The sequence below is a fragment of the Numenius arquata genome, chromosome 7 (assembly GCF_964106895.1).
Source record: "Numenius arquata chromosome 7, bNumArq3.hap1.1, whole genome shotgun sequence".
In the NCBI taxonomy this organism is placed as follows: Eukaryota; Metazoa; Chordata; class Aves; order Charadriiformes; family Scolopacidae; genus Numenius; species Numenius arquata.
The window spans coordinates 9,988,295-10,001,360 of NC_133582.1; positions in this window are offsets into that span (position 1 = coordinate 9,988,295).

Consider the following 13,066-nt stretch of genomic DNA (forward strand, 5'->3'; position numbering starts at 1 on the left):
GACAACCCTTTCAGTGAAGAAATTTTTCCAAATACCTAATCTAAACATCCCCTGGTGCAACTTGAGGCCATTTCCTTTTATCTTATTGCTTGTTACACTCACCCACATACTGAAATGAGTGGTTAGTCAATCAGATTAATCATAACATGGTTAGTGTCTGCCTTCTCATTGCTGTTTGGTTCACAGACTATTGCTGGATTTAAAGAAGCAGCAGCCATCCCATGTTTGTGCACATCACTGAATGTATGCTAGCGACAAAGTGTCAGGGTAAATGGGTGTAGCAGTACATGAGATAAAAGGAAAAAAGGTAATTCATTTCATATTTCCTTTATTAAACACAGGTTTGAATGGATTGCTAGCAGTATTTATGTGGTACAACATAACAAAACAGTAAACTCAATCCTGATCCTTCAGAGTCTTGCAAAATGTACAGCTGTTCAGAACCAAAGGCAATGAGAGGTTCCTCAGGGAGAAACACCTCTACAGCTTGTACCTGAAGCCACTGTCAGGAAAAGATGGCATTCATACGTTGGGTTCTTCACCAAAGGTACGAGACTGTTAACAGCATAACTGCTGACAGCAAAGCAACAACAAGGTAGTCCCAGCTGGACTAGTTTTTAGCTGGTTAAACAGATTGTTTATGGTCCTTACAGTGTGATGGAGAAATTTCATAAATCCTCATAGATTAAGTGTTTTATACTTGGTGATCTTTGATTGCAGGGCTGGACTCCAGGTCTGCGATTTGGTATTCCACCCCAGATAGGAGCACAGTAGAGTCTACTTTACATTGCTTTGTGGGGAAAAAAAAAAAAAAAGAAAGGAAGGAAGGAAGGAAGGAAGGAAGGAAGGAAGGAAGGAAGGAAGGAGGGAAGGAAGGAGAAAAGAAAGAAAGAAAGAAAGAAAGAAAGAAAGAAAGAAAGAAAGAAAGAAAGAAAGAAAGAAAAAAATCCTATTAGGGGCCTTTGCAAAAATCTCAAAGTCTTTAAGTTTCTGATGGTGAGAGAAGTACCTAGAAAATTTTTCTATAGTCTTTAGGGAGCTAATCTTTTTTAATTTTAATTGGAATTTGGAATTTAGCATACTTTTGACAGTCCCACTAGGTATCTCTCTCCAAATGCTACTTTAAAAATACATCCTGCCTTAGATGCCACTTTAAAAATATGGTCCTTTGAAAAAAACATGGTAACTTCAAATATATAATCCTTCATGTTTTTGTAATAATGTATGCACATCCAACTATTAAAATAACACATGGTAATATACATGTATGGGCAGAAATGTGTAAATAAATCCATACTGATTTACCAGTTTGCATTTTTGAGAGCAGAAGAATTTTCTCTTGTGACTCTGTAAAGTTAATAACCAATCATCTTTTCAGCATAAGTTATTTTTAATTTGTTTTAAAGAAAACACTTAAACACAGTAATGGGACAAAAGAAATTGGAAATGTTTATTTGCCTGAATAATACCTCCAAATATTCCTTATGGGATGTATCTTCCCAGCTCTCAGGCAAGCAAGGCCATGATAACCATATAATTTTCTTGATTTTTCTTGAACTCCATGGACTGATCATTGCACACAGTAAGAAAGACCAGAACACCCTAGGAGTGAAAGTGATCACTGAACGAAAGCATACAGGTTGATTTGAAGTCAATCTAAAGTCAGATAAATATAATTTTTCATGGGCGAAACAAAGGGTGGGTCAGCCTGTGGGAAACCCACGACATAGCTGCAACTGTCTGCAACAGCTTCTTCTTGCCAAATGAATTAAGACAAGTCCCAGGACCAGTGAAGAGACCCCAGCTGCTGTCAGATGGGTACCCAGCTCCCCTTCAGAAATGAACTGCCAAGGACCTGAACTTAGCTGTCTCTTCCTCATACCCAGCCTGGGCTCTGCCTCCTTTCATTTGAAGTGGAACAAGCAAATAGGAGGGACCAGAGGAATTGCACTTGGATCGCTCCTTCATGAGTATCATCAAGTGTGTGTTACACCTCCCATTCACATGCAAGAGAGTGGGTCTTCTTATATTTTGGATCCCCATGGGGTTATGAGATGGACAGGAGGGTCCAGGATGGTTTCAGTCATGGATGAGAACAGCCATAAAGTATTAAGGTATTAAGTAATGAGGTGATAAAGCCAGCATTACTTATTGCATTTAAATTCCATGTTCTAGTGATAATTAGGTAACTATCCATGGAGACTATCACGTTTGATGAAACAGCACAGAAAGGCTTAGATCTAAAGTAAACTCACATTGTACTCAAATACGAGAGTAAGTCAAAGCATGTGGGCTGCTTTGTGAAGCAGATGGATAAAAATGTGGTTAAGAGAGGAAGACGATTTGGATGTTGGAGAGGGGGCTGGCAGGCTGCCTATGTTAGTAATGCTAAGGAGTGCTGGAACACTTGATAATTTCAGAGCAAGTTAGTTTGCCACAGCTTACAACCTGCTCAGCGCTGGGGAGAGAGCTTGTTCTGCCTTCTCATCAGTATGTGATATGGAATAATCACAGTGGTTACCTAACAGTGATGAAAAGCTTCAGCAGCAAAGGGAAAGAGACTGCAAATCTGATTGAATGTGGGTATTTCAGGTTTGGAAATATGTGCTACCTACTAAAATGAGCTATCGACTAATTCTGAAAGAAATGTTATATGGGCTTAATGTTCATCTTCATCCACACTATAATGAGAAGGATTAGACTGGCTTCCATATGTGGAATATTTATTTCAGCAATACAGGAAAATGTATTTCCCTAATATTTTTTTCTGTATGCACAAGGCCTTAAATTTTACAGATGTGATTAATGTTTTAATTTGCTGTTCTAGTTGGATACAAGTTTACCATACAATATAAATTACTTACAAAGAAATTTGCTTATATGGAGTTTAATTCATATGCTGTTTAGCCACCATGTGTGGCATAGCTTTGCTTTCACTATGGGACCAAGCAGTTGTGCAATTGATCTGCAAAATAAAAAACAGTCAGGTTACACAAAGCATTTCTTAACAACCTAAACCAAAGCATTTATGAAGCAAACATGTGCCATAATTAGTGTTTATTTTAGCATGAATTGGTAAACAGGATATTAATTGCAAGTTGTGAATTGGATTCCTGACACAAATCATTCTGATTAGCCAATATTTAAAAATATTTATATTGTCTATTATGTACATTTTTGTAGATCTCATTTGCACAGCAAAAGAATGACAATTAAATACATCCCCCAAATTACATGAATCAATGCAGTTCTCTGAATAATTTTTTCAGAATCCCTGGAATATGAATCTGGCCACTAATTGTGATAATAACAAAAAAACAAGAGAAAAATACTATCTCAGAATGTTTTTTATTTACTTTTCAACAAACAGCTGAAAATAACATGTCCCTGGGGTGGTATAAACTGACACATGCTCTCTGGTTTACATGTGTGATGAAGGTAAGGTCCATGACTGTTTTCAGGGCACCAAAGTTACCTGGACTCTGCAAGCCCAGGCAGAGGGACCATCGACATCATATGGAGTGAGAATGGTGACTTAAAGAGTCTGTCATTCAGACACAGTTCTTTTGATATGCCCAATATTTGACTAACTCTGGCTGTGAATAAACTTTCTGCCTGGGCATCGAAAACCTTTTGCTGATGGGCTTGTGCCTTCAGAAAGTATAGAGAGCTGTGTTCTCTGGAGAAGTATCCCCCAGTTAGGACCTTTGTTTAGAACCTTATGTTGTATTTTAATATAATTTTTCTAACCACTTTTCATGCAGTACGCACAGCAACTTTCACATGTTACGGGAAATGAAATGGAAAGCTCCCTGGCATGAAGTGTTCCAAGCATTTCCAACATCCCACGCAAAAAGGGAAGGAGAAAATATCAAAGTGTTTAGGCCTGAATGTTATTTTCAATGAAAAACAGAAGGGTCTTACCACAGCAGACAGAGGATGTACCCTTTCATTGTCACACCTAAGAGAGTTCCTCCGTAATCTTGCATGGGGAGGATGTGTGGACGAAAGTCAAGGTACATCTCCTCATCAGGCAGAGATGATGGTCTAGCAGCTGTGCATGTGGAGACAATGCACTCTGTTTATGCTCATAATAACTTTCCAAAGTCTGAAATTTGAGGTAGTTGAGGTTTTCACTTAAATATCAGGAAAGATAAACTTACTTTAAGTGTCAGAAGCAAAATTTCTCCCTTATTGACCCACAGAAGTATCACTGCTCTGTCAGACCACATGATGACCCTCCACCTTTCTCCATTCTCTCCTTTCAAACAGGATGTGAACACCAGCATGTTCATCTGTGCTACAGCCAAGGTAATCTGATTTTATCTATTCATTGTGTGCACAGCCATTATGTGTACAGAGTAATTAACAAAGCAAATATGGTTTTAGAAAATACAAAATAAAAACCCTTTTGTTTATGTAACTACTTTAGTAGGAAAGTGGAACTTATTTTCAAACCTTGTCCTATGTAATGCAATGTAAATACAGTGTTCAGCATTTTTATCCATTTCATCAAGCACTGCTCATTTCAATATAAGCCTTATTAGCTAATTAAACTATTTAATTAGTTATACTTGAGTGGCATTAAATTGCAATCACTTGCATCTGTTTTAACAGAGGACGTATTTTATATGTGTCCACAAATGCTGGCAAAAAATATTACTCCAGCTAACATCCAGTTAAACTGGACAGCTTCTCTGAATGTTTCAGCAAGTAATCCTAATTCTGTCTAAGAAGCTGCATGCTAATAATCACATTGCAGAAAAAATCATGTGGATAATGACATTAAAGACTAAGTTAATAGTGAGGATATGGGCTAATGTGGACAGGACTAGAGTTAAAATGGATTTTACTTCATACATTTCAGGGTACATTATATGTAGGGATATGTATTTTTATTCACTAAAATTTATCTCTCCCCCAACTCTAGCTTTCCTGTTCCCTAAGCCTCTACATTTCTTTTTGCTTGGAAAAAAATCCAGACTCTTATTTTGCCCGATGTCGTGTCAAACAAGGGAATTTGACAAGGGGTGTAAGAAAGTTCACCAGTCTGAACTAGTGTAAACTGTCTAAAACTCATCCAGGATGTTAATTCCGTTTTAAGTACTCTTTTATTATCTTAAAAAGGGCAGAGCAGGATAGCAATATACACTCACCACCTCAGAGGTAGGTGTTGAGGCCTCGGTCCAGTTGCATGAAGGTAGGCATTGAAGGTCATTGGAGACCTCTAATGCTAATTGTTCTGGCCTCCAGCTGCCAGGCTGGAGGGCTGGGCTGGTTCATATTTTCTGTATTGTGGAGGCCAGCCTCGTGTGCAGCTGTATAAAGTCCTTAATTTCAGCTCATGCAAAATTATGTTTTCTGCCATACCATAAATAACTTGAGAAACACTCATTAGGGTTAGGATGAAAGGCAACAACCCAAATGCAGCTCTGGTTTACTTCTTAGGCATGAACAACTACCTTGTTCATTCTATAACTTTACCATTACTATCTGCTTCCTTTATTAAGGACACTCAGACAAATCTTGGTCTTTGAATCAAAGACATTGCACCGTACGTAAAAGACTCTTTTAAACGGAATAAGAGATTTCTGTGCATTACTGCCAACATATATACACACAAAAAGATTTTCACAGTTTCATGTCTTATACTCTTCCAGAATCTTGAAATCAGGTTGATATCTTGTTTATTCAGACCTTGAGAGTTTTTGGCCATACCAATCTCCTTGCTGTGGGGATGGTTGTCTAATTATACCTGTAGTTCTGGGTTTTGGTTTATATTTATTCCAGTACAGAACCCAAGGTCAGATTTAAAACTGCAAAGTTTAGGGTGTTTTTAGTTTGCCCATCACTATTGGACAACGTGGTCTCTGGGTTTTTGATGCTCAGTGGTGCCTGGAAAGACAGAGGGAAACTCAGTCAGCTCCCTCCCTCCTCATCCTTGCAAGAAGGAAACAAAAATGCATACATCGGGCACAAAAGAAAGCAGGAGGCACAATAAAAGAGGCTCAGAAATGTAGGCACCAGTGTGTCTGAATATGAATATGTCTCCACCTCTCTTGAGAGTTAGCTAATGCTAGATGTGCCCCCTTTTAAAAATAAAGGAAGGGCTGCAGATTGCCCATCTGTATGCTTTGTATCTTCTGAAAGTTTGTAATGTAACATTACTTGAGAGTAGCAGGGATTTTTGTTCCAGGATGTGAGGGCAATCAGCACAACTCCTTCCTGACTGTGCATCTTGTTCGTGATACTACCATTAACTAACCCTTCATGGGGAGGTAAGTACTCTCAGACGCTTTTTCAGTAAGCATGATGCTCTGAAATAGTGTTTCCCCAGTAAGTTTCTTTTCAGAGAGCAAATTAGATAGATTCTGGATGAAAATCTGTTCTTTAGCATCCTATTCTAGCAAGTCAGGAAGAATAAGCATTATTTCTTTCCTGGATAAAACTTTACAAAATTATGTTTCAACTGAACTAAATTATCTTTTCTTGATTTGAATTCCAAATACCTAAAACACCCTACATACTTTAATTGACACTTGTAAAAGTAATGAATCTAGACCGCTAGGTTTTACTTTCAGCATACTATTTTCATGTACCAAAATTGTCTTGGCTACACGCCTCAAAATAAATTTTCAAAAGAGCCTGTGTTTCAGCAACATCAATGAGAACAAAGGCACATCCAGATAGTAAATGGGAGAACCAAAGTACTAGAGATCCGCACCACTAACCATAATCCCTCTGATGCTCCAAATCTGGGGATCCAAGAGCTACACAGTCATCTTAGTCTAAGGGTGAGGGAGGAGTTTATCTGCACAATGAATTATGAATTTACCTTCTAGGCCCAAACCAGCTCGTGTTGTGTCAGCTGAGGTTTGTCTGCCTTGTGCTTGTGGGAAAAATGTGGGCAGAATAAGCCTGGATTTTCAGAAAATTCTGCACCAACTACGCATGTTCTCAGCATCATTTGGGTCCTGGATGAGCTGGGTAACTTTGGTAACTGTCTAGGGAAACTAATGCCTAGCACAAAAGTTACTTAAGTAATTTCTGAAAATGGCACTTCTGAAAATTGGAGATTATAGAAAATTGGAGATTATAGATTGCAGTTTATGTGCCACATCTTTCAAGAAAAGAAAAGAATTAAAAAGGAAAATATTGCTGCATTCTTCAAAATTGAGTTGTAAATCAATGATATAAAGGAGGATTCATGTTAATTGTGGCACAATAAGTACATTTACTACATATCGTCTTAGTCTATAAGTTTCAGAAGATCCAAGAAGCTTTGGGAATGTAGTTATGTTTTGCTAAACACTCTCCATTATAAAGAGTGCAGTATATTGAAAACCAGGCACATGTTAATAAATAAATAAATAATACTAATAAAAAAGAAAACCTGGCAGAAATATATGTTAGGGGCTAACAGGCTGTGTACAACAAACCAAAAGCAAAATATAATCAGAAACTTGATGCTGACATCTAGGAGGAGTGAAGTATGTTGAGGTCTTCTTAACAGATAATGGAACTCTTCTCTGAAAAAAGAGTTGTAAAGGTAGAGAAGGAACAGTCATTCATCGGCTAATTTTGTTTACTCTGAGGCTCCACAAAAGTGACATATATATCTGAGTTTAGTAAATATGATGTAGTAAATAACCTTCATTCCCACTTCTTCATGATCATGCACTCTCTGAAATCTTTTTATCTTTATACATCATGGTGGCCTGACCAGTGAAAGAGCAGGTATGGAGCATCAGACTCCCAAGCGTTGTCTTGAAGATCACAACTCATTTTTATCTGGCTAATTTGCAAATATGCTGAACTAAATTATCAGTATAGAAGTGACAGAAGTACTGTTGTGGTAAATGTTACAAGAATTTGAGGATTTTAGAATGTATGAACATCTTCTTTTATAAATTAAATCATCAAGTTGGAAAAAAAAAACCTAGGCAGTTATGCAGGTATATATTAAATATGATGTAAGTGTAGAAATTCCATCCTGAGTATTTTAACTATGTAGAAAAGTGATACATATTTTAATGTATTTCTAGTATTTCATCTTCCTTCTGACCTATCTATTTATATCAGGAAATGTTAACAAGATCTTCTTGTTTTTGCTATAACATATTTAAATCACCAAAATAACCCACACTGGCTGATAAACTGTTACAGAATAATCTCAGAATTTAACAAGACTTACTTGTTAAAGAGTATGAACTTTTGTGAATAAGTATTTGTGAGAAGCAGGTAATAATGCAAAAATCTTTTTACTATCTCAAGGAATTGAAAAACAAATTTTGTATTTGTTAATTTCAGGAGTCTTTTGCTTTACAAGAACTCAGACATCCGATATATAGGACTACCATCAATATATAAATATGCTAAATATATGGAAGCAAAAGGTGGATAAAGCAGAATTAATATGACTTGTATATGAATTTTTCATGAGGAACAAAAATTATGAAAGTCACTCGTTTCCATAAAATCCATGACTATATCCAAATTTGCTGTGATTCATCCATATTTTCTCCAAAGCTAGTGTTACAAAAATCACTTAAGTATAAGGATTTACGCTATCTAAAGAATAATACTATATCTACAGAAAGTAAGAAAACAATCACAACAAATACAGTTTCACAACGAATATAAAGCCTCCTTTTTCTCACCTGTTCTCCTTGTCCTGTGTTTCTCCTTCCATTATAATAGATACGGTGGTATAGGTTAATACGATGCTAGAATGGCTTTGTAAGAAAAGCAAGAAAAAACATAATCATATGAACTGAAGAAATGAAGTAGCATGGAAAAAAGAACTGTGCACACATATACTATGCTTTACCGTCAATGTACTTTAACTACACACTAGACCCCTCCTGTACTTAAGCCAGGTCACTGAACAGCCCCTGAGCTGGACTGAATTGGTAAGTGTGAGAAGATGAGTGGGCCACTACTGATAATCTAACTTGGAAATTCAGACTTCAGTATGGTGTGGAAGACAATATGGCCCTCTTTAGCACCACAGGGTCAGCAGTAATCTAATGCCATGTCTCTATATTACAAGGCAATTCCATTTTGGACGTATCGCTGTTTAAAAGACAAAATTAAGTGCTTCTTCATAATGATCTTATTCCATCTTCTCTGAGAACTGAGGGGCAAATGTGTTTAATTACTAGTATTTTAAACAAAGCATTTCTTTCCCTCCTTGCTAAGAAGATTTGATCCAGAAAAACAGTTATACCCAAGAGATCACCCTACTTTGATTTATGGGTCCTTTTATATTCAAAGCAATCCTCCCAAACAGGAGGAACCATTGTGATTTTTATGATTTACAATATAATGAAGCAAAGTCAAACAGTGCATAGGCAACAATCAAAGTGTGGTCTTCAAGCAATACTTTTCCACCTCTAAATACATGCTGGGGGCGGGGTGGGACTTTTTTTCAATAACAATGTCCCTATGAAAGCTACAATCTCATTAAGAACTCACTGTTTTAGGGAAGAGGGAAATAGCGGAGTCTACTGCTTACTGCCTGCCAGTGATAAATATTACAGCTTTTTATTTATTGTATTTGTGTTCTGGTAACCTTTGGGGTTTTTATATAAATAAAGAAAGAAATAAAGAAGCAATAGGGCTGCATACGTCTTTCCTGAAAAATGTTGCCTGGTGGAACCGCTACTGGAGGATTGTGATAACATTGCACAGACGTGAAATAGTTACTTCAATAGTTTCCCAGGGATAGAAGCAAAACCAGGAATTCATAAATGCAAACTGGTGTAATGATGGGTCATTGTAATACACTGCATTATCTATTCTTTTGAATAGGACCCTGGGTAACGTATCCAGTGCCTGAAGCATTAAAAACTTTGATCTACTCAAGGGAAGGTTGTAAGTGAGGAACAGTGTGGGAGTCTAAACATTAATACAATAATGGCCAGTCTTTAAGACATATCGAAATTATTACAATGCCAAAGAAACCCAAAATGTCCAGGAAAGGTTGCAGCTGGGATGTATATGCTTGTGTTTGCACGCAGTACTCAAGAGCTCTGATTCCGAAGATAAGGATTGGAGTAAGTACATACTCTATATAATGTACCAGAAGACTAAATATTTTTATGTAAGACATCATGTAATGTTCAGGACTCAGGATTATTTATGTTGCTGCCTACACCTGCCTGTTACTGGGCCCAACAGCCAGATCCTTCGCTTAGCCAGCTGAAGGCCAGATCCTGCAATGACCTTCACCCTCTGTGCTGGTCACTGACCATGCACAGGGTCGTCTGCCATGGCCCCAGTGAAGTGTGAAACATCCTTTCTAATGTGTGAACCCCTGTTGTGCGTGCAGGAGCATTTCAGCTTTCTCATGAGCTCTTAGAAGTGCATCCAGAGAATGTGCAGGATTTATGCCTCATTTTCCGACCCCTCCCCCCCCCCCCCTCCCCCACCCTCCCTCCCCTGCCAAGTTTTCAAGAGCTCGTTTAGAAACGTTTAGGTTGGAAAAGACCTGTGAGATCATCAAGTTCAACCCTTAGCCTGGCACTGCCAAGTCCACCACTAAACCATGTCCCTAAGAAACAACTACACATCTTTTAAATACCTCCAACGATGACAACTCAACCGCTTCCCTGGGCAGTCTGTTCTAATGCTTGATAACCCTTTCGGTGAAGAAATTTTTACTTATATGAAATCTAAACCTCCACTGGTGTGACTTGAGGCTGTTTTCTCTCATCCTATCACTTATTACTTGGGAGAAGAGACTGACACCCACCTCACCACCTTGCTAAAGCCTTCTTTCAGGCAGTCATAGAGAGCAATAAGGTCTCCCCTCAGCCTCCTTTTCTCCAGGCTGAACAATCCCAGTTCCCTCAGCCTCTCCTCATAAGACTTGTTCTCTAGACCCTTCACCAGCTTCCTTGCCCTTCTTTGGACACACATTTGTCATATTTAGTCTACCCCAGCAAAATCTGTCTCTGGAGTGGGAAAGTGAGATTGCTCCTGCAACCAAACCAGATATGGAAGGCAGCTCTTGTGTTTCCAGTGTTGAAGGTGAGGGTCCAGGCATTTGGGGACAAGGTAAACAATATCTTAAAGGCCTTTAACTCACTTTTTGAATTGGAGTGGGAGAGGGAGACAAGCAGAAGCCCTGTTTGCTAGTCATGCACTGTAAGAAAAGTAATTGCCACCACTCTGTTTCTCTCAGGCTGTTGTAAATTGTGTTCTCCCACTCTTCATCCAGTAGACCAGAACTGACACAAGCTGTGAGGGGAAGTGTTCATGCAGTTTGGCACCAACTGAATCCCTATTATGCAACAGTGTTTCAGGTTCTATTAATCTTATTTTTTTCTCCCTAAGGAAGTGTTATTTAAAGCAAGTTGATTTTCTGTCCCTTTGAAAGACTCTAAAAATTCTTATCCTCTCAACTGGGTGACGAAAGAAGAAAGAGCTTATTAACGTACAAACATTGCTAGTCAATTGGAAGGCTTCATCTATGACAAAGTCCAAATGTTAATTTATGTTTCTTGATCTCATGTTGAGAAGATACCAAGAACTTCAGCTCTACTGCTTCAAGGAATGTCCACATGATGATGAGCAGTACTTGAATGACCAGTCCTCAGAAGAAGCCCTGGGATTATGCCATGACAGTTCTTTGTTGCTGATAAGGATGGTGGTTCACTTCAGGATCTCTTTGAATATATGAATTTCCATTTTAGAGCATGTAGGATAGGTGTGTGTGCAAGCGCTACTTCGAAGCTGAATGACGTTACAAAGCTTAACGGTGTCTTGTGATCCAACCAAACATTACAGGCAGGTCTCGTGTACATCTGAGAAAAGAAAAGCTGAATGACAGAGCAGAATAAAGCTGTCTGTGAAGACTAAAGGAGAACAGCTATGAATGCATTTTAGAGGTTTGTCTCTGGGATGAATAATCAACGTTATTTGCAGTGGAATTATTTTTTAGGTAAGATGATGAGGGTTTTTTGATTTTTATTCTTTGCCGGTCATCTCAGAGTTAAGAGTGAAGGCAGTCTTTCCACAACAATATAAGCTAAGACATAACAAAAATAAGACCATTTGAAGGAAAGGGAGAATTCTTACTGAATTCTCAATACCTAAGGTGGATTTTGCCTTGCACCTAGGCTGTTTATATCTACTATGGCTCAAAGCAATGTTTTTGTTCTTTTGAGGTTCAATTTCTTTTGCTGACTTTCAACCTCAAAACACATATTTGGTTAGATCTCTAACTTGCAAAATTTCTTGCCTTAAACAGGTCTGACTTTGAGACACTGTTATGGAAACAGTCTTCTTTCTAGCCAAAGAGGAAAAATGAACTTTCCTAATTGGATGGATTTTAATTTCTGCATAGACTTTAGTTTTAAATACTGACAGTGGTAATGCAGCAATGAAAGCTACCCTATATATGTAATTCATCTCTGAAGAATTTAAAGGGACATAACATGAATAGACTTCCTGACTGCATGCACACATGAGGTGAATATATTTGTTGGGTTTTGCTATAATATTTATTTGGCTCACACATTTATTCTGATGTTTAAATCCAGAAAGGGACTTCTCTCTTAGTTTTGTATTTGGGACTAATTAGTCATTTTGAAGCTTTGAAGTAGAAAATGCAAAGATTTAAGCAAAAAGCTCATGTTCCTTTTTGGAACTATCTGAACAAGAAGATTGTTTGAAGTGATAAATCCTATGGTTTGCCTTAAGCTTTTCAAGTAAACTTTAACATAAAGCTATGTCTACACTGAAGAAACAAGTAGCCTTGAATACACGAGTGGACCCAGTTATTTCATTCTCCTGTGAACAACAATGTCTTTTTCTGTAGTAGTACAAAATATATCCTATCAGGGTGCTCTTTCTTGAATGGAAATCCTTTCTGTTGCCATTCTTTCCAGCTACTTGCTGACTCTTGTACCATTTTGCTTTCTGATCACAGAAAGAGCGTCAGTTTTCAAAGCCGTACTCTAGGTGTCATGAGTTTGGTAGATGAGAGAATCCTACCTGTGGTTTGATTTAAAGACGGCATGTATAATATGTGTTGTTAGAAAAGTAATTATGGAGGATT